Source organism: Artemia sp. Qi Xiang Cuo, chromosome 4, assembly GCF_049724085.1.
Source record: "Artemia sp. Qi Xiang Cuo chromosome 4, ASM4972408v1, whole genome shotgun sequence".
In the NCBI taxonomy this organism is placed as follows: Eukaryota; Metazoa; Arthropoda; class Branchiopoda; order Anostraca; family Artemiidae; genus Artemia; species Artemia sp. Qi Xiang Cuo.
Genome location: NC_142797.1, coordinates 23,633,674 through 23,655,513, shown reverse-complemented (window position 1 = coordinate 23,655,513; position 21,840 = coordinate 23,633,674).

Below are 21,840 nucleotides of genomic sequence, written 5' to 3'. Positions count from 1 at the left end.
CCTTTGCTTATCCGAGCTAAAAATTGGGTTACTCCGCTTCTTTGCTAATAGTTCCAAGACGAAAAGGGTTAGAGAATTTCCAGATCACTCATTTTATAGAAAAATAAATTTCCTACAGAATCCATTAATAAAAAATGTACATTATGCAGGCAAATTTCCAAGATGGATCAAGATTATTCCAAAAACGCTATAAATTATGTTATCTTTTTCGTTGATTTTTAGGGATTAAAACTGAACGGCAAAAGATAAAACAAATTTGAAAAAAGAATATTGAGCAATATTCAATTTCCTTTAATTTGCGCTATAGCTAAGCAATTTTGGAGCGGTTTTGAATTGTTTATTCATTTTAAGGGAATTTTAAGAAATGGGGATGTTGCACCCACTTGTCGACTATATAACGTCGATTTTCGTATTCAGCATGGTCGATTACAACAGACAGCATTATAAAACCTTATGCTGCTTGCTGATCAGCCAAAACCTTAAATATCAACATTTTTATCGTGTGGCTCCCTGACTAACATGTCTATTTCTTTTTATGCCAGATATGGCCAGCATAATTGAGGTAAGGCTCACACTTTTGAGTGAGTTTCTATGATCTGGGCAACTAACCCAACCCCCCCCCCCCTCCCCCACGCCCATCATTCCCCCAAACACATCCAATCAAAATTTTGAGATAACCATTTTGTTCAGCGTCGTTGATTTCCAGATAGAAAATATGTTTTTGAGGAGGAAACTCCCCCACAACCCTCAGGGCAAGGGTTTTAAGTTATGCCCTGGGGTATATAAGGTATTTACAGAAAGCGTTGTCGTAGAAACTTCAAAACAGGCTCCAACGATTGGAAATTCAAAGGGCTACTGGCCTTTTTAATAGTCGAAAGTGATTTGAGGGCAACTAGCCCCCCTCCCACGCCACGCATCCAATCAAAATTTTGAGATAGCCATTTTGTTCAGCGTAGTTGATTTCCAAATAGAAACTATGTTTTTGAGGAGGACACTCCACCACAACCCTCAGGACAAGGGTTTTAAGTTATGCCCTGGGGGCATAAAAGGTTTTTATATAACACGTTGTCGTAGAAACTTCAAAACAGGCTTATTCGATTGGAAATTCAAAGAGCTAGTCCCCTTTTTAATAGTCGAAAGTGATTGGAGGGCAACTAGCCCCCCCCCACGCCCATCATTCCAGCAAACATTACCAATTAAAATTTTGAGATAGCCATTTTGTTCAGCGTAGTTTTTTTCCAGATAGAAAATATATTTTTAAGGAGGAAACTCCCTCACAACCCTCAGAGCAAGGGTTTTAAGTTATGCCCTGGGGGTATATAAGGTTTTTATAGAAGGCGTTGCCATAGAAACTTCAAGACAGGCTCATTTGATTGTAAATTCAAAGGGCTAGTGCCCTTTTTAATAGTCGAAAGTGATTGGAGGGCAACTAGCCCCCCCCCACGCCCTTCATTACCCCAAACACATCCCATAAAAATTTTTAGATAGCCATTTCGTTCAAGATATTAGATTTCCAATTAGAAAAAATATTTTTGAGGAGGGCACTCCCCCACATCCCTCAGGGCAAGGGTTTTAAGTTATGCCCTGGGGGTATATAAGGTTTTTAAAGAAGGCGTTGTCATAGAAACTTCAATAAAAGCTCATTCGACTGGAAATCGTAAGGCCTAGTGTTCTTTTTAATGGTCAAAAATGATTGGAGGGCAACTAGCTCCCCCCCACACCCATCATTCCCCCAAACACATCCAATAAAATTTTGAGATAGCCATTTTGTTCAGGGTAGTTGATTTCCAGATAGAAAACATATTTTTGAGGAGGACACTCCCCCACAAACCTCAGGGCAAGGATTATAAGTTATGCCCTGGGGGCATATAAGGTTTTTATTGAAATCTTTGTCGTAGAAACTTGAAAAAGGGCTCATTCAATTTAAAATTCAAAGGGCTAGTGTCCTTTTTAACGGTTGAAAGTGATTTAAGGACAACTAGTCCCCCTCTCACGCCCACATTTTTCTCAAATACATCCAATAAAAATTTTTGGATATCCATTTTATTCAACGTAGTTGAAAGTTTTGGAAATTAGGTCTTTAAGGATGACAGCCCCTCCCCGCACAACCCTCAGGGCAAGGTCTGTAAGTTATGCCCTGGGGCATATAAAGTTTTTATTGAAAGCGTTGTCATAGAAACTTCAAAATAGCTCACTTTATTAGAAATTTAAAGGGATAGTACCTCTTTTAATTGTCGAGTAGTTTGAGTGTGACTAATGACCTTCTCACGCTCATCACTTTCCCAAACACAACCAATCACAATTTGAAATATCTATGTCCGTCAAGGGAATTGAGAGTTCTGGAAATTTTGTCTTTTAGGATGATAACCCCCTTAAAGCCCTCAGTGACAGGGTTGTAAGTTATGCCCTGGGCTCAAAAGGATAGGCTTCAAAAGCATAGAAAGGGATGATGCCTTTTTTAATAGTCGAAAGTGATTGGAGGGCAAATAGCCCCCTCCCCCACGCTCATCATTCCCCCAAACACATCCAATCAATATTTTAGATAGTCATTTATTCAACGTAGTTGAAATTTTTGGAAATTAGATCTTTAAGGATGACAACCCCCCCCCACAGTCCTCAGTGCAAGGGTTGTAATTTATGCCCTGGGGCGTAAAAGGTTTTTATTGAAAGAGTAAAAACTTCGAAAGGGCTCATTTAATTGGAAATTGAAAGGGCTAGTGCCTTTATAATAGTTGAAAGTGATTGGAGAGCGACTAACTTCCCTCTCACGCCCACCATTTTCCGAAACACATATAATCACAATTTTTAGATATCCATTTTGCTCAACGTAGTTGAAAGTTCTTGAAATTAGGTTATTTAGGATGATAACCCCCTCAGAGCCCTCAGTGCAAGGGTTGTAAGTTATGCCCTGGGGGCATATAAAGTTTATATAGAAAATTGTTAAAGAAATTTCAAAAAGGCCTCATTTGATTGAAAATTGGAATTGCCCTTCTTAATAGTCGAAAGTGAGTGGAGAGTAATTAACCCCCTCTTACGCCCACCATTTCCCCAGAAACATTCAGTCAAAGTTTGGAGATAGCCATTTTGTTCAACGTAGTTGAAAGTTCTGAAAATTATGTATTTAAGGATGACAAACCCCCCAGAGCCCCAAGGGCAAAGGTTGTAAGTTCTGCCCTGTGGACATATAAGTTATAGATAGAGTTGTTGCAAAACTTCAAAGTGAGCTTCTTCGGCTCAAAGCTGAAAGTAATAGTGATCTTTTTGATAGTTGAAAGTGACGAGAGGGCAGCCAACCCCCCTCTCACGCCCCTCAGTCTTCCCAATACAATTGCTAAGAACCTTCAGATAGCCATTTTTGTCAACCTAGTTGAAAATTCAGGAAATTAATTCTTTGAGAATGACACCCCCCCCCCAGCACTCAGGGCAAGGGTTGTAAGTTATGACCTGGGGGCATATAAGATTTTTATTGAAAGTTTTGTCGTAAGAACTTCAAGCTCATTTGATTGGAAATTGAAAGGGCTAGGGCCATTTTTAATAGTTGAAAGTGATTGGAGAGCGACTACCGCCCCTCTCAAGCCCACCGTTTTCCCAAACACATCCAATCAAAATTTTAAGATAGCCATGTTTTTTAACGTAGTTGAAAGTTCTGGAAATTCGGTCTTAGAGGATGACAACCATCTTAACAGACCTTAGGGTAAGGGTTGTAATTTATGCCCTGGGGGCATATAAGGCATTATGGAAAGCGTTGTTGTTTCCAAAAGGGCTCATTCGATTGGAAATCGAAAGGCCTAGTGCCCTTTTTAATAGTCGAAAGTGATTGGAAGGCTTGATATTTTTATAGTAAAGATCGAATTGGGTATAAAGTATTATTTTTTGTTTTTGTTGTTGTTTAGACCAGGGCACATTCGATTGTAAGTAGAAAATGCTGATGCCCTTTTTAATAGTCAAAAGTTATTTGAGGGCAACTAATCCCCCTTCCGCTCCCACCCTCCCACGCCAACCCTCCCATTTCTGCGTAAGTGTAAAAAGCTATCAAAGAAAGTAAACAGATTTTTTTGCGAATGGTATCAAGTTTTTCATTTCAGGTCAACTAGAGGAGGTATGAAACTAAATTAAACAGTACTATTTGTGACCAGATTTTTAAAAGGTTGAATATGGTTAAAAATTGCTGAAAATTTTCCTCCAGCATACAAATAGCAGGCCAAACTATAAAGTCTTAAAAAACAAAAAGATTTAAAGTATTATTATCTTTTTCGTTGAAAAGACTATGTAAACATAAAGCAAACATAAACTTATTAAAAAAACTTTTTCTATAAGCTAAGTTTTTCAAAAACAAAAAATGAGCAAAAACAGAATCAAATAATCCATAAAGCATGAAACTACCACAAATAAGCACTGATAAATAAATGAAACCCAAAACGAACAGAAATTACATTTATTAACCGAGTCAAACTCAAAACGAGCAGAAATTAACATAAGTTGGGCGCAAAGCCCCTATGCCTTCCCAAGGCCAGAACAAAATTTGCACGCTACTGAAAAAATACAAATGAATGTGCATTGTCAGTTTAATACACATATACTGATATTTGGTAATCAAAATGCTAATGCTATTTGATTTATAAAAGTTATAAAAGTAAAAACATATATATTTTTTTCAGTAAAAGTAAAAATTTTGTTTGACTCGGTTAATAATTGTAATTTCTGTTCGTTTAGGGTTTCATTTATTTATCGATGCTAATTTGTGGTAGTTTCACGCTTGGTAGATTATTTGATTTTAATTTTGCTCATTTTTTGTGTAATAAGAGTTCTTTATTTTTCTTTGAAAAACTTATTTTGCGGAAAAAGTTTTTTTAATTAATTACTATTAAAGAATAAATGAAACCCAGAATGAACAGAAATTAAATAAACAATCATAGCAAAAAACATACATCAAGTAATAATATAAATGAATAAAAAGATCTTAAAGCAAGTAATGCTTAGATTGAATATGAAAATCAAGCTTAAAAAAAAAAAAATTTTGCTATTAAAGTATAAATGAAACTTAAACCGAACAGAAATTAAATAAACAATCAATTCGAACAGACATATAATATATATTAATGTAAATGAATAAATAAATCTTAAAGCGAGTGAAATTTAAATTGAATATGCAAATCAAGTTTGAATCCAATAAAAATAACTACAAACAAGAGTTTTTGTATCACCTCAATGCAGAAGCCGAAAACCTACGGCGTCATTGGCGCCTTACTGAAAACTATATGATCCTTGAACAGTCTTGGAAAGTATAAACAAAATCAAATTAAATATTAGATATACAATGATATTAATTGTTGAAAGATCCATCAGTTCAAGATTTTTTTTTTCACTGTAACTTTTATTTTCATTTTCAATGCTGTAAGAACTGGAAAAGATTAAATTTGTAATATACGAGTAATTCGTTTTCAGTGAAGCGCCAATGGCGCAGAAGGCTTTAGGTTTTTACAGTTAAAGAGGGGGGCAGTATCCAAATTTTGTTTATATTGAAATTATATTTGTCTTTACCAATCTTGGAAAGAACTAATAAATTAAACTGAATATATGATGTATAATGATATTAATTGCTGAAAGCTCATCAGTTCAAAATGTTACTGTAATTTTAATATTTATTTTCAATATTAAGTACAAAAGAAAACATTTGTAATATAATTTGTTTTCAGTAAAGCGCCAATGACACAGTAGTTTTTAGGCTTCTGCAGTGAGGCGATGCCCAAACTCTTGTTTGTGGTTATTTTTATTCGATTCAAACTTGATTTGCATATTCAATTGAAGTCTCACTCGTTTTAAGATTTATTTATTCATTTACATTAATATATATTGTATGTTTGTTCGAATTGATTGTTTATTTAATTTCTGTTCGTTTTAAGTTCATTTATACTTTAATAGCGAAATGTTTTTTGTTTTAAGCTTGATTTTCATATTCAATCTAAGCATTACTCGCTTTAAGATCTATTTATTCATTTATATTATTACTTGTTGTATGTTTTTTTTTTACTATGATTGTTTATTTAATTTCTGGTCATTTTGAGTTTGAATTTTAACAGGTATTTGTATCTACTGAGCTTTTAAGTTTAAAATGGCCTTTACTTTTCTTTGAAAAACTTATTTTTCGGAATTTTTTTTTAAATTTGTTCGTTTTTATTGCAAAAGTTTCAAGTTTTTATGGCATGGGGGGGGGGGGGTGCTTACTGTCTGATTATTCTTGACTTTAAAAACCGGATCTAGAACTTTCAATTTAAATCGAATGAGGCTTTTTTCAAAGTCTATACGATTACCTCTTTGATAAAAACCTTATATATGAACAATAGAAAGCTTGCATAACTTGTGGACAAAGATTGACAACTATGAATAGATTGAAAAATAGCTCCAATAAGGGGGTTTAGACCATTTCACTTGCTGACACAAAGGGATCACGACTGTTTGGAATTGACTCTAATAGGATTTGTGTGCCAAAGCAATTTCGCATGTATCACAAAGTATGTATTTTAACCATATAATTGGATAATTATAATAGATTTACTATGTGTTCTTCCCATACAAAACTTTACCTTATTAAAGTCTTTGGGGTGGGGGCGGTGCACTTGGCATAAAGAAGAAAACTTTAGCGTAGACAGTAGGGGAGGGGGAGGGTGAGGTTGGAGACTCATCTAATACGGGGCGGAACTTCACTTATCTCCTTCGTTCTCGATTTAGGAGATTAGACAGACTCATTGGGCTGTAGAATGTTGGACCATTTGAGTTGTGGAAGACGTTAAAATACTCAAAAATACTTTATATTTTCAGTTATCGCAGGATTGATTTAATATATTGTGGAATGGTGAGAAGCCTGGCCCATCATTTGGGCGAGCCTCAACTCATAATATGCAATTTTGATTAATTTTTCCGTATTATGTGCATATATTATTCTATATGTGTTATTTTGAGTTATACTTTTATCGCATTGCGTTCATTTTTAAGCCTTGAGATAAAAACTAAAACCTTAATGTCGACAGTGATGTGGGGAAGTCTCCTCCCTCACATGCATATTTGAGCAGCCACAGAGAAAGTAATACAAATGAAAATAATCTGTCTTTTGAAAATGTCTTTTTTCAAAAGGCACGAACAAAATCGTCTAAAGGAACCTGAAGTGCTATCCCTGACATTTCCATTGATTCTTTATTCCCGTTACTCTCAGATGTAAAATTTATAATATTATTGAATGGATTTAGTCGTCCCCTCCCTGAATAATTTACATTTGGGAAACCCAACCCTGGGAAACTCCTCCCCCCTCGAAGAACATTTTGTTTTCCAGCTAATAATTCGTTAAATTCCACCCAGCAAAAATTTACTTATTAATTTACATTAATATCAGCACTGAATTTATTTATTAATTTACATTAATATCTATTGTATGTTTGTTTGCATTGATTGTTTATTTAATGATTGTTTGAATGCCCCCAGGACATAACTTACAACGCCTACCCCCAGGCCCTGGTGGGCTGTAACGACACCGGAGTTTTTGTTATCAGAACTTTGAACTATTTTAAAAAATGTCTATCTCAAAATTTTTATCTGATGCATTTAGGGCGTGGAGTAGGGGGGGGGGAGGTAGTTGCCCTCCAATGTCTTTTGACTCTTAAAAAGTGAACAAGAACATTCAATTTCCAATCAAATGAACCCTCTCTAAAGTTTATACGAGCATCCCTTCCATTAAAAATTATATGAAAGGATTTGGAGAATCCTTAAATTGCAACCCTTGTCCTGAAGGCTGGGGGGAGTTGTCATCCTCAAAGACCTAATTTCCAGAACTTAAAACTATGTTTAATAAAATGGCTGTCTCAAAATTTTGATTGGATGTGTTTGGAGAAAAGGTGGGCTTTGGAGGGTGGTTAGTTGCATTCAAATCACTTTCGACTATTAAAAAGGGTACTAGCCCTTTGAATTTCCAATCGAATGAGACTTTTTTGAAGTTTCTACGACACCACCTTCTATAAAAACCGTATATGCCCCCAGGGTATAACTTAAAACCCTTGCTTTGAGGGTTGTGGGGGAGTGCGCTCCTCAAAAACATATTTTCTATGTGTAACTCAACTACGCTGAACCAAATGGCTATCTCAAAATTTTGATTGGATGTGTTTGGGGGAATGATGGACGTAGGGGGGGGGGCTAGTTGCAATCCCAATCTCTTTCGACTATTGAAAAGGGCACTAGCCCTTTGAATTTCCGATCGAATGAGCCTTTTTTGAAGTTTCTATGACAACCCCTTCTATAAAAACCGTATATGCCCCAGGGCACAACTTAAAACCCTTGCTCTAAGGGTTGTGGGGGAGTGTCCTTCTCAAAAACATATTTTCTATCTGGAAATCAACTACGCTGAACAAAATTGCTATCTCAAAATTTGATTGGATGTGTTTGGGGGAATGATGGACGTGGGAGGGGGGGGGGGGGCTAGTTGCCCTCCAGTCACTTTCGACTATTAAAAAGGGTACTAGCCCTTTGAATTTCCAATCGAACGAGCCCATTTTAAAGTTTCTACGACAACGCCTTCAAACATTACATAGTTCAAACATTACATAGCAAAAACTCCGGGGTCGACACAAACCCCCAGAGCCCGGGGCTAGTGTTTTAAGTTATGTCCCGGGTGCACGTAAGATTTTTATGTAATGGTTGGTCGTATAAACTTCAGAGGGGCTCATTTGATCTGAAATCGAAAGTTCTAGTTGTCTTTTTACGACTCAAAAGGGCAGTGGCGCCAATTCACAAAAATGTAGGGGGGGGGCAAGGATTTTTTTTCGATTTTTTTAAAAATTAAGATGCAAAAAAAAGAACAACATTTAGCAAACATACCTAAAACAGGGGGTAGCGGCGAGGTCACTGCTTGGCAAAATCGTCGACTAATCTATCCAAATCCAGTTTCTTTACCTCCTCTTTTTCAACGGCCATTATCATGAGATCACTGAGTCTGTCGTTTCCCATCGTTGATCGCAGACAGTCTTTCACACGCCCTAATGCCGGGAAGAATCGTTGATTACTGGCAGTGGTCAAAGGCAAAGTAGTAACTAGCTTCATCAGTTTTAGCACTGCAGAATAGGCAACTGGGAGGTCGGATAAGATTTTGATAGCTCGAAGAAGATCCTATTTTGAAATATCACTTTTTGACAGATGCAGCTTTGCAAGAGAAAGCTGGGATTCTATGGCATGGTCGTCGACACCGAGAATCTCTAGATAATGACCCATAACTCTTTCCACTTTCGAAAGTTTGAGAAAATTGGAATTTGAGGGGTCAAAGGAAGATAAAGCGTCGAGCAGAGGCATATTCTGCATGAAACGTTGGTCCATCTCACTCGTGAAACGATCTATTACCTCGAAGTACAGAAGTTTACCGCAGTCTGATTCAACTGGCTGACTGGTGTTGCGTTTACCGGTTGTTGAGTTTGAAAGAAAGTCTTTGAAACGAATGGAAATGGCTTGACTTCTCTTGCTTCGAGCACTGGTTTTAGATTGTGGAGATTTTGATTCATGGATATCGTTTAAAGTCAAGAATTCAGATATGTTTTTGGTTAAGTTGTTCCATTTGTTATCATTTCTCAGCTTTTGGAGTGTCTCATATGTCCCAGAAATCAGTGCAAGTGCCTTATAAATCAACAAACTTCCGGATTGAAGTTGCTCTGATAAGAAATTTACAATGACTAATACTTTTTCCATTATTTGCAAAGTTGTGACAAAGGGACCGAGTCGAGTTTTTACAGTAGTTATTTTTCTTAAAACGCTGCCTCGCCGGTGGAACTATCAGAGACTGCGGCAAGCACAGCAACAATACAATCAAATCTGGCCTTCACCTTCGAAATAGAGCGGACTGCGTAAAACCTGCGAGTCTGGACGGTCCTCTCTAGCTCCAAGACTTTTTGCCCGCTAATATGCTGAGATTCCATAAATAGCTCGTGACGAGTATTGCTGCATGATATAAATGCGTAAAGTCTTTGCACCACAGAGAAAAATTCAGAAAGTTCGCTGATATTTTTTAGGCAGTCAGTCAAAACCAAGTTTAATCTGTGGGCGTGAAAGTGTACATAAACTGCATGAGGCACCTTCTCCCTATACTTTGCTTGAACTCCGTTAAATTCCCCACTCATAACGGACGCGCCATCATAACATTGGGCAATACACAGCATCGAATCTACACCAAGCTTTTCTATGGTTTCACAAATCGAGGTGGATAAGCTCTCGGCGTCTAATTTGTGCATGTGATAGCAGCCGATTGGTCGCTCCACTACTTTTCCATTTGATATGTACCTGAGTAGGATCGCTAATTGTTCTTTTCTAGAAACGTCTTTTGTCTCATCGACAAGAATAGCAAAGTAATTAGCTGATTTTACTTCTGAAATATTATCTTGGCGCAAGGCATTTCCTATCAGTGTAACTGCGTCATTTTGGTACTGATGACTGCAATAGTGACCATATCGGCGCTGTAACTTGGCCTTCAGTTTTTCGTCGCCTTTAGACATTTCCTCCATTAGTTCAACGAAATTACCCCGGTTTGCAGATATTTCTGATTTGTCATGACCCCTCGAAGGAAGACCCTGACGGCACGAGAAAGCAAACAACGCGGAAAAGGTACTTCTCATGATCTCTATTTTCTTGAACCTCTTGAGATCTGGATTGAATTAAGGCATTCGCTATAGATTTCGAAGTATCAGTACTCATTATCTTGAATTCCGTCCATGCTGACATACAAGGCCTGTGTCTTTCAGAAGCATCATGTTGCTTTAATAATGCAGAACTATCTTTCCACTTGCAAAATCCTGACTCAATGAAAGCCCTTTTTCCTGCAGTTTCTCAAGCCCTTTGGGTCCCCATAGAAAAATGGTGGCAAGCAAAACAAAACATGGAATTCAAATTTTTATGAGTATTCAATCCATTCATAAATCTTATAGTAATGTGCAGTGAATTTCCGTCCGTTAGAAGTGGAAGCCGGATATCTCTCAAGAATAGGTTGAGCTGGTTTGTCGTGACGCGTCCTAGAGATATCTGAGAGAGTTTCTAGACTGCTACTGGAACCCGCAAGGGGTTCAGCAATGCAGACCGAACTTTCATGTTGATCTGAGCCATTTATTGTTCCGCTTGTTTCCGAAATTCTGTCACAGGTGGGGGAATTTATCTAAACTAACCTGAGACTTTGGGCGCTGACACTATTGCCAGTTTCTTCATTTTTCTTCCGCATTTTCACCGAAAAAAAAATCCAAAGTTTGTTGTCGCTTTTTACTCATAGTTAAACGAGTAGTAGACAAGGACTTCACTCAGACACGGCAAGAGAAGAAATGAAGAAAAACGGAGAAACTCACTCCCATACTCCACGGTGAAACTACCCCGCTTATAAACCCCATAAACCAATCACTTACATTTCCTGTTCCCGACAGTCCCATACACTCCACTGGGACTAGTCATCCCATAAACTATTCAACAATGTCAAGAATCTGCTGCCCAAAACCCCCTTGAAACCCTAGAACACATTTCCTTTCCCAGCTACTAAAAAAGGCAATACACAAAACTCATAGTTTACAACGAATTCTTCACAAGAACAATAACGAAACGGGTACTGACCACATGAAGCTTAGTTTTGAATGAACCCTACTCGGAAATAAAATAGTGTAGACGCGCTTGCTCTTAGACATTTCAAAACAAGATTATATAATTAGGGCACCAGTTTGTTGGTCCTATTTATTGGACCAGTTGCTGGTTTAATATAGCACATAGCTAAAATATAAAATAGCTGTCAAATATAAATAAGAAGGTAATTTTCAAAGTCTAGGGGGGGGGCATGGCCCCCCCACTGCCCCCCCTAATTGGCGCCCCTGCAAAAGGGATCAAAGGTTATCTATCCCCCTCCCACAAACATATCCCCTGTTTTCTCCAAATGCATATTACAATTTTGAGATTTCAAGTTTGTTTGATATAATCCAGCCCTCAGTTAAGAAAAATTTGGAGGTCAACATAACCCCCTCCTGCAGAAACCGGGGGAAGGGTTATAACTTATGCCCTGGGGCCTTATAAAATTTTTATGGAAGAAGTGGTCGTATAGACCCCGGAGGGGACTCAAATGATTAGAAACTGAAAGCTCTAATTCCCTTTTTAAGAGTCAAAAGTGAACCAATGGCAACTAGCCCCCCCCCACCCTCTTTTCCCCAAATGCGTCTGATGAAAATTTTTATACAGTCATTTTGTTCAAATAGACCAAAGATCATATAAAACACTTCAGGGATAACACAGCCCCTCCTGAACCTGGCAGCAAGTGTTGTAAATTATTCTCCGGGGCATATAAGAATTTTCTGGGAGGGAAAGTCGCATAACCTTTGGAGGTGGCTTATTAAACTGTAAATTGGAATTTATAGAGCTCTATTAAGAGTGAAGGGGGATCAGATGGCAACTAGCCCTCCCAAGGCTCTTATTTCCCACAATGCATCTGATCAAAATTTTGAGACAGCCATTTTGTTCAAAATAGTTTAAAGATCAAATAAAAAAACTCACGGGTAGAAGCAATCCCCTCGCCCCCGAGCCCAGGGAGCAGTGTTGTAAGTTCTGTCCCTGGGGCAGATAAGGTTTTATGTAAGGGATGACCCTATAAACATCAGAGGTGGTTCATTTTATTGAAAATTGAAAGTTCTAGTTACCTTTTTCAGAACCGTCAAAAGTGATCCGCGGGGATATACTCCCTCCTCACAAGTAGTATCATATAGATGGGTCCCAAGGCACACATATTCCACCATTCCCATGACATATATATCTCACCATTATCATGACAAACATAGAGATATACAAGAGCCAATTGAAGTTACGAATCTCATCGCATCTTGTCATAGAAATAAGAACGTTTCCTGGAAACATTGTATGCCAAAGAATATGGTCACTGTATATTCACGGTCCTATGTTGTAAATATCATATCTGAGTTTCCGATGGAAAATGCATTTGCTTGCCAAGTTTATTTTGTCGATGCAACAATGCTATGAATACAAGTGACCAATACCACGCTGTATCTGGAAGTTATTGTCTAAGTTTCGGGTGAAAGATGCATTTTAATGCCAAATATTTGATACACAAGAATGAGTATTCGTCCAAGTTAATTGCGCAATTGTTTCCCGGAACCTTTTTTGACATCATTCCAGGAATATACATACCATAGTAATTGATATGCTTTCTGGACATACATATTTTTATGATGGTCAATGAAACTTATTTCTGTCCAAAAAATTGTAATGACTACAACCGGCCAGGTATCATTTTTGTATTGCAATGGCCCAGAGCAAACTGGTTTTTCATTACCGGGCATCCGCACGATCTTAAATCCCAACTTACCCCTCCAGGGGCCCCAATGCCCCCTTAACCCAGCTTTGTGACCATCCAACTTTTGCCCCCCTCAGACTTTTTTTTTCGTGTCTTAGAATGAAATTTTATCTTTGGTGAACATTGTTTTTGGGATTTTTTAAGGCGGCGGCCCCCGTGGTACTTTATGGCTGGTCATCAACAGTACCTAGTTTACTGTATGTTTTCAATCATTATTATTTGGACATTCGAAGGATAAACACTTACATAATACATTAAAAAGTGAAGATGAAATATTTCATTAAAATGTGTGCACATGAAAAAGTTATCGTAGTGTTGAATACTGACAAAGAAAAATATTTGAATTATGAAACAAGTAATAGTGGTAAGACTATTGGAAATGTATGCATGCGTTGTTATAACAGTGAGAGATACGATTGCTTTGGACCACCGAAAAAATTCACCAGTACTGAAGATGACAGAAAGACATTTCCAGAGATGACAGCACTCAAAGAGAATGCGTAAATAAAACTATTAGTTGATGAGAAGGTAAACTTCTTGCTCATGGTTCCGGTAACACGTTACCTATTGATAGATCGTATAAAAGTCTTTCTGGCATTAGCATTCAAATGAAAGTAAAGGGGAAAACAAAAACCTACTGCTGCACCAATACCATAATGCATAATGTGCAAAAACTGCAAACTATGTAAAAGTAATGTGGTAATAGACAGTGAAATCACAAGTAAAATAGAAAGGGCATTGGTAGACAATATAACAACGGGGTATGAAGATGAATTGAAGAAAAACAAAGAACCTGCAAACATTACTAATATCATCGACAGCTCACCAACAGATACAGACAATGAACCCAATAATACCAATGATGAAATGTATGATGAGATTGTAGCTGAAACCATGTTAAAACTTGTGAATGAACCCAAAATGAAATATGTGCCATGTCAACAGAAAACATAATGAAGTATTTTATGGAATGGGTTCAAATAATTTAATTTTTTTCATGGTGATATTCTACATGCTATTACTTCAATAAAATTATTTCATTTCATTTCTTTGTTATGTTTTCATTATTTTTAGGGTACACTAGCCGCTCCAACGTTTAGAATGTTTATTCAAAAGTCAGAGATGCAAGAAAAGGAAATTTTAGAGACATAGGTACTACTAGCAGGCTCATAGAAGGTCTACTAAAGCCTGAGATGGGTTAGTAGGTTTTATATCAAAGTCTGAGAGAGATGAGCTGTATTTCTTCCAAAAACCACACACACACAGGCAAATAGACGGCCAGAGAAACAGGTATATTTTCATTAGAGCTGGGTTAAGGAGTAAAAAGGGGGTTTACTAGGGTCTGAAATGCATGGATAAGGTTTTTACTTTAGTGTGAGAGATGAATCGGATTCTTTTTAGAGTTAGAGATATATGAAGTGGGAGTGTATTCAAGAAAAAGGTGCAACTTCTGTTTTGAATTTTTCCAAAAGAAGAGAAATGTCACACTCCACTTCTGAATTTTCCCAAAGGACACAAACAAAATTCAACTTCTGTTCTGAATTTTTTTTTTCTAAAGGAACGACTATTGAAGTAGTGTGTATGTGCACAGTTTCAATTGCACAAGGAATTGCACAAGAATATACAGTACAGTTTCAAACTTACATGAAAATTTACATTGGAATTGGGCAAGAAAAACCCATGCTTGAGACACGTTTGGTGGGTATAATCTTGTTTGGTGGGTATAGTCTGGTTTGGTGGGTATAGTCTGGTTTAGTTTTTCAAAGAGAGTGAGTATTTGATATTTTTGTAAAAAGGGATAAGGAATTCGCAAATTGGACACTATGAACGATATTAATTAATGTTTTGAATAATAGAAGTGTGAATGAGTCTAATTAGTGATTGGATTGGATGAAGGTGGAGAAAAAAAAGATTAAACTGATTAGCAGTTAAGTTAACCCCTAAGGGGTTGTTAACTCAGGTAATTTGTTATAAGTTTGAAACAACATCAGTCTATGAAAATGGCAAACGACGATAGAATGACATTGTGAGTTGACCTAGCTTTACCTCTCCGATGTGTCAATTTTGGAGGGAAAATCAAAAATACTCAGAATCAAAAATAAATTGGATCTGCCTCAAGAGGAAGGCTCAGAGGCCCTTCGTTCCCCCATTTCTGCGGGCGGGGGCGGGGGGGGGACAATTTTGGAGGGAAAACGAAAAATACTCAGAATCGAAAATAAATAGGATCTGCCTCAAGGGGAAGGCTCAGAGGCCCCTCCTTCCTCCATTTCTGAGAGCAGGGGAGGGGTCAATTTTGGAGGGAAAACCAAAAATACTCAGAATGTTCATTTTGAATTTCTGTCGTGAAATGCAAGAGTTGGAACATTTCAGTAGTGTCTTGTTGTGCTTTACCTTGTCACAGTTACATTCTCTTGATTTTTCGAAGTTCATTTTGAATTTCTGTTGTAAAATGCAAGAGTTGGAATATTTCAGTAGTGACTTGTTGTGCTTTACCTTGTCACAGTTACATCCTCTTGATTTTTCGAAGTTCATTTTGAATTTATGTCGTGAAATGCAAAAGTTGGAATATTTCAGTAGTGTTTTGTTGTTCTTTACCTTGTCACAGTTACATTCTGTTGATTTTCAAAGTTCATTTTGAATTTCTTTCATTGAAATGCAAGAGTTGGAATATTTCAGTAGTGTTTTACTGTGGTTTACATTGTCAAAGTTACATTCTCTTAATTTTTCAAAGTTTATTTTGAATTTTTTTCGCGAAATGCAAGAGTTGGAATATTTCAGTAGTGACTTGTTGTGCTTTACCTTGTCACAGTTACATTCTCTTGATTTTTCGAAGTTCATTTTGAATTTCTGTCGTGAAATGCAAGATTTGGAATATTTCGGTATATTTTTCAAAGTTCATTTTGAATTTCTTTCGTGAAATGCAAGAATTGGAATATTTCAGTAGTGTCTTGTCGTGGTTTACCTTGTCACAGCTACATTCTCATGATTTTTCAAAGTTCATTTTGAATTTCTGTCGTGAAATGCAAGAGTTGGAATATTTCAGTTGTGACTTGTTGTGCTTTACCTTGTCACAGTTACATTCTCTTAATTTTTCGAAGTTCATTTTGAATTTCTGTCGTGAAATGCAAGAGTTGGAATATTTGAGTAGTATTTTATTGTGCTTTACCTTGTCACAGTTACATTCTGTTGATTTTCATAGTTCATTTCGAATTTCTTTCATTGAAATGCAAGAGTTGGAATATTTCAGTAGTGTTTTGTTGTGCTTTACCTTGTCACAGTTACATTTGCTTAATTTTTCAAAGTTCATTTTGTATTTCTTTCGTTGAAATGAAAGATTTGGATTATTTCACTAGTGACTTGTTGTGCTTTACATTGTCACAGTTACATTCTCTTGATTTTTAGAAGTTCATTTTGAATTTCTGTCGTGAAATGCAAGAGTTGGAATATTTCGGTATATTTTTCAAAGTTCATTTTGAATTTCTTTCGTGAAATGCAAGAATTGGAATATTTCAGTAGTGTCTTGTCCTGGTTTACCTTGTCACAGCTACATTCTCTTGATTTTTCAAAGTTCATTTTGAATTTCTTTCGTGAAATGCAAGAGTTGGAATATTTCAGTTGTGACTTGTTGTGCTTTACCTTGTCACAGTTACATTCTCTTAATTTTTCAAAGTTCATTTTGAATTTCTGTCGTGAAATGCAAGAGTTGGAATATTTCAGTAGTGACTTGTTGCGCTTTAACTTGTCATAGTTACATTCTCTTGATTTTTAGAAGTTCATTTTGAATTTCTTTCTTGAAATGCCAGAGTTGGAATATTTCAGTATATTTTTCAAAGTTCATTTTGAATTTCTTTCGTGAAATGCAAGAATTGGAATATTTCAGTAGTGTCTTGTCCTGGTTTACTTTGTCACAGCTACATTCTCATGATTGTTCAAAGTTCATTTTGAATTTCTGTCGTGAAATGCAAGAGTTGGAATATTTCAGTAGTGACGTGTTGTGCTTTACCTTGTCACAGGTACATTCTCTTGATTTTTCGAAGTTCATTTTGAATTTCTGTCGTAAAATGAAAGAGTTAGAATATTTCAGTAGTGACTTGTTGTGCTTTACATTGTCACAGTTACATTTTCTTTATTTTTCGATGTTCCCTTTGAATTTCTGTCGTGAAATTCAAGAGTTGGAATATTTCAGTAGTGTTTTGTTGTGCTTTACCTTGTCAGAGTCACATTCTGTTGATTTTCATAGTTCATTTTGAATTTCTTTCATTTAAATGCAAGAGTTGGAATATTTCAGTAGTGTTTTGTTATGCTTTACCTTGTCACAGTTACATTCTCTTGATTTTTCAAAGTTCATTTTGAATTTCTTTCGTTGAAATGCAAGAGTTGGAATATTTCAGTAGTGACTTGTTGTGCTTTACCTTGTCACAGTTACATTCTCTTGACATTTCGAAGTTCATTTTGAATTTCTGTTGGGAAATGCAAGAGTTGGAATATTTCGGTATATTTTTCAAAGTTCATTTTTAATTTCTTTCGTGAAATGCAAGAATTGGAATATTTCAGTAGTGTCTTGTCCTGGTTTACCTTGTCACAGCTACATTCTCATGATTTTTCAAAGTTCATTTTGAATTTCTGTCGTGAAATGCAAGAGTTGGAATATTTCAGTAGTGACTTGTTGTGCTTTACCTTGTCACAGTTACATTCTCTTAATTTTTCGAAGTTCATTTTGAATTTCTGTCGTGAAATGCAAGAGTTGGAATATTTCAGTAGTGACTTGTTGTGTTTTACCTTGTCACAGTTACTTTCTCTTGATTTTTCGAAGTTCATTTTGAATTTCTGTCGTGAAATGCAAGAGTTGGAATATTTCAGTATATTTTTCAAAGTTCATTTTGAATTTCTTTCGTGAAATGCAAGAATTGGAATATTTCAGTAGTGTCTTGTCCTAGTTTACCTTGTCACAGCTACCGAAGGTTCCAACACCTCCCTCCTAAGATAAATGGCTGCTAATCCGGTAGATTGGCTGGAACCTCATACGCCACATAAAATCATAAAATAAATAGCACCTACTTCAAAGTCACCAAACTTGTTTATCTTTACTCCTTTTGTGCCTCTCCACTGCAGCTACCCGTTGGCTTATGGATTTGAGACTATACCATCCGCTTGGCTTAGCTCCATTGCCATTCAGTATCTCTGTCTAACCAATCAAAGCTATTATCTGTACGGCTCTCTTCATCAAGCTTGGGATTTCGAAGAAGGGAGAATCCACGCGATTTGTAGAACCTAATCGTGCTAAGCATGACTACATATAAAAAATCTCTGGCTCTCACAAAATTTACATTTAGGAGAAGCGTCGAATCAAATTCTGGCACATTCGATGATGCCAGCCATCATGAAACTTTGGCTGCACTAGCCTCTTAATTTCCATCGGTGGAAACGACACCACATCTCAATCAAACCACTAATTGCCCCTCGGCAAAATGCGAAATCTTATATGGCCGAAAATTCAAAGGCCAGTGAAAACAATAGGGGTTCAGGGAAATGAGGTAAAATTTTGAGCGAACCATGGACCGCTTTTTTCTGGTTCCCATTCCCTAAGACAATTGCATGAAGGACGAATTTTGTTTTCCGCTACTGCAGAATGAATCTCCAAATTTTATCTCTTTTTTGCATTTATTTGTTCTTCTTCACTTTTCTCAACTTTTTCAATCGCGCAAAATAAATCATCATTAAATTTGAATTGGACTCCAGTGTCCACCATCTTTGACTGCATTTCTTCATTGTATTTCCATTGAATTTTTCGTTTCTCCCTTTTAGTCTTCTATACTTTTGTCATGGTATCAGGAATTTATTCGTCGCTAAATGAAAATTGAATTCTTAAATTGTAGTTTCGCTTTGCATCTTTTTTCTCACTTTTTGTTTTCTTTACTTTTGTCGCAGAAACGAATAATTCGTCATCAAATGTTAATTGAATTCCGACATTTAGTTTTTCATATTGCACCTAAATTTCTCGAGCTTTACGAGGAAAAGCGCGTACAATAAATTTCTTCTCATTTGTTTCTGGCACAATGAGTGTTTCACTTTGGTATGGACTTGTCGGTGTTTCATATTAGTTATAAGTGTTATGAAGTTTCCTGTTTTCTAAAATAAATTCCCGAAAAATCAATTTGGCGCGTCTTATTTTCAATATTATGTGGCCTCTTTACTTCCGCATCCAATATTTGCAGAATATCAACATTTTGAAATGGAGTATCAAACATTTCGTTTTTTAGACAAGGTTGCTTAGCCTCCCATTTTGTTTTATGGGTTGGTCCACCTCCCCGCCTTGTCAACGAAGATGCATATTTTTCCATCTTAGCATTTAATGTCTGAAAATCTCTCAATCATTGAGATTCCCTTACGAGCTTCAATTTTTTCCATACGAGCCTGATGATTTATTCCATTAGCTTGACTATCTTTTTCATTTTTATCCATACGTGCCTCATGAAGTATTTCACGGGCTTGACATACTTTTTCAATTTTATCTATCTCCTCCTGTGTTTTTTTTCATTATACTCTTGGTACTTTCTCTCAAAGGTCTCTATATTAGTCTTTCTTTATCTAATTTTTCTACGGGCCTCTCTTGCCCTTCTATTCGGACTACTTTGATTCCTTCTGTCATTATTTCTTCTTAATTCGTTTTCTGAACCTGTTCGTTCTCTATCCGTATTTTCTTTTACCTGCAATTCCCCTTCATTTTGCATAGCAACTGAGGGGTGAGTTGGTCTCTTTTTTCTCATATATTATATCGTCCTTGTTTATTTAGTAACCACTACTTTTACCGGGTGTACTCCTTCCCAATTCTATTATCTCTTAATTAATTAGTCAATCGCGGCAAGCTCAACAACTGCCAAACGCAACAATTATTGCAAGCAATTACTATTGTGAATTATTAGCGCTGCGTAATGAATTCAACTATCTCTCAAATAACTGGAATATCTAAACTTAATTAGAGAATAACAACTTCTTTCACAGCAAGCAATTTTACACGAGTGAAATATGTCTATGGAAACCAAATAGCAGGGGTTGGACGAGAAAGTAAACTGAATAACCGCGCGAATATTCCACTAGTGGATTAGCCGGACTAAATTCAAACAAGGGAACAACCCTGCAAAATCAATCACGTATCCACTCCGGATACTGGAACTCCAAATGTCATCGTCTCTTAGGCTGATTAGCAAATAGGAGAGGTGCCTCTCACCATTCTTATCAAATGTGCGCACAAAACTGACAAATTTTCCTTTATTGCTGTCTTCAATAATCTTATAACCTTCCCCACTGAAGCTTATATCCAAGTCCACCAATTCACTCAAATAATAGCCCGACTTCCACTATCTCTTATCCGTTCTTAAACCATGTAATGCTTTCTAATACGGACATTCCCCCACTGTAAACTCAAAACTCAATTAATTTCACATTATTTCTTTTTATTCGCAAAATCTTACAATTGTCAAACTATTCTCGCGAAAAACGGTCGATCTTTGTGATTTTCTCTAATTTCTATATTTAATTAGGCTAGGCCTAAACCCCTTTCATCCAATTTTAAATTCGCAATATTTTCAATCTGTCTTTCCGTGCAGTTTTTTTTAAATAGCCTACTGCTTCTAGGCTACATCCAATCGTATCTTCGGAAACGCTCGTTCTTTATCTACCAGTGCTGCTGATAGCTCCTTTATTCGCTGCCACCAGTATTGTAGGGGGAGGGGGTTTGAATATTTTGAAATACCCTCTTATATTGGGGAAATCTCTAATTCTATTAGAGTAATCTGGCGGACCCCAAAAGGCAGCGTAACTTCTACGCGTCACGGATTTCTACTTGTCGTCTCTGGCGGTTTACACAATCGTCAGGGTTCTCTGACAAGCGTACTTTCCTTGTGATACAAAAGGGCCACACTATTTGACCTCAGCAACCATAAAGATTAAACCTCCACAATTCCCTTTTCTTCCCCCACTGAGTATAGGGTTCTCTTCCTATATCCAGTTAATATAATCTTAGCCTCTATGTAGACTTCGGACTTTACCTAGGCTAATCAAAAAAAGTCAAAGATATAAAGAAAAGATTTCTTACTATTCACTTTCAAGACGGTACAAAAACTGATAATAAAATAAAATCTTGGCCCTAGAACGTAGGGCCGCGTATGTGCTGCGGGTGGCAGCAACAATTTTCCAGCCAATCCAAACCCTACCGATTCCCACCTCAATTCAAGTGAATCAACTTTATGACCCTTGTTTCACCCCCGTCAATTTCGGCCAAACTTGTTAACCGAAAATAACTTTTGGCCGGGTGACTCACTCGTAAGAGTGCGCAGTTATACCTCGTGGTTTTATCTGCCTACGCAATAAAAGAAAGAAAATGGCATAACCAATATTAAAAGAAAATTAAAAGATTACCACAAAGAGAAAAGGGGATAATTAACAACCAAAGAAGAGAAAAAGAAAGGACATTCATCTTAAAGAAA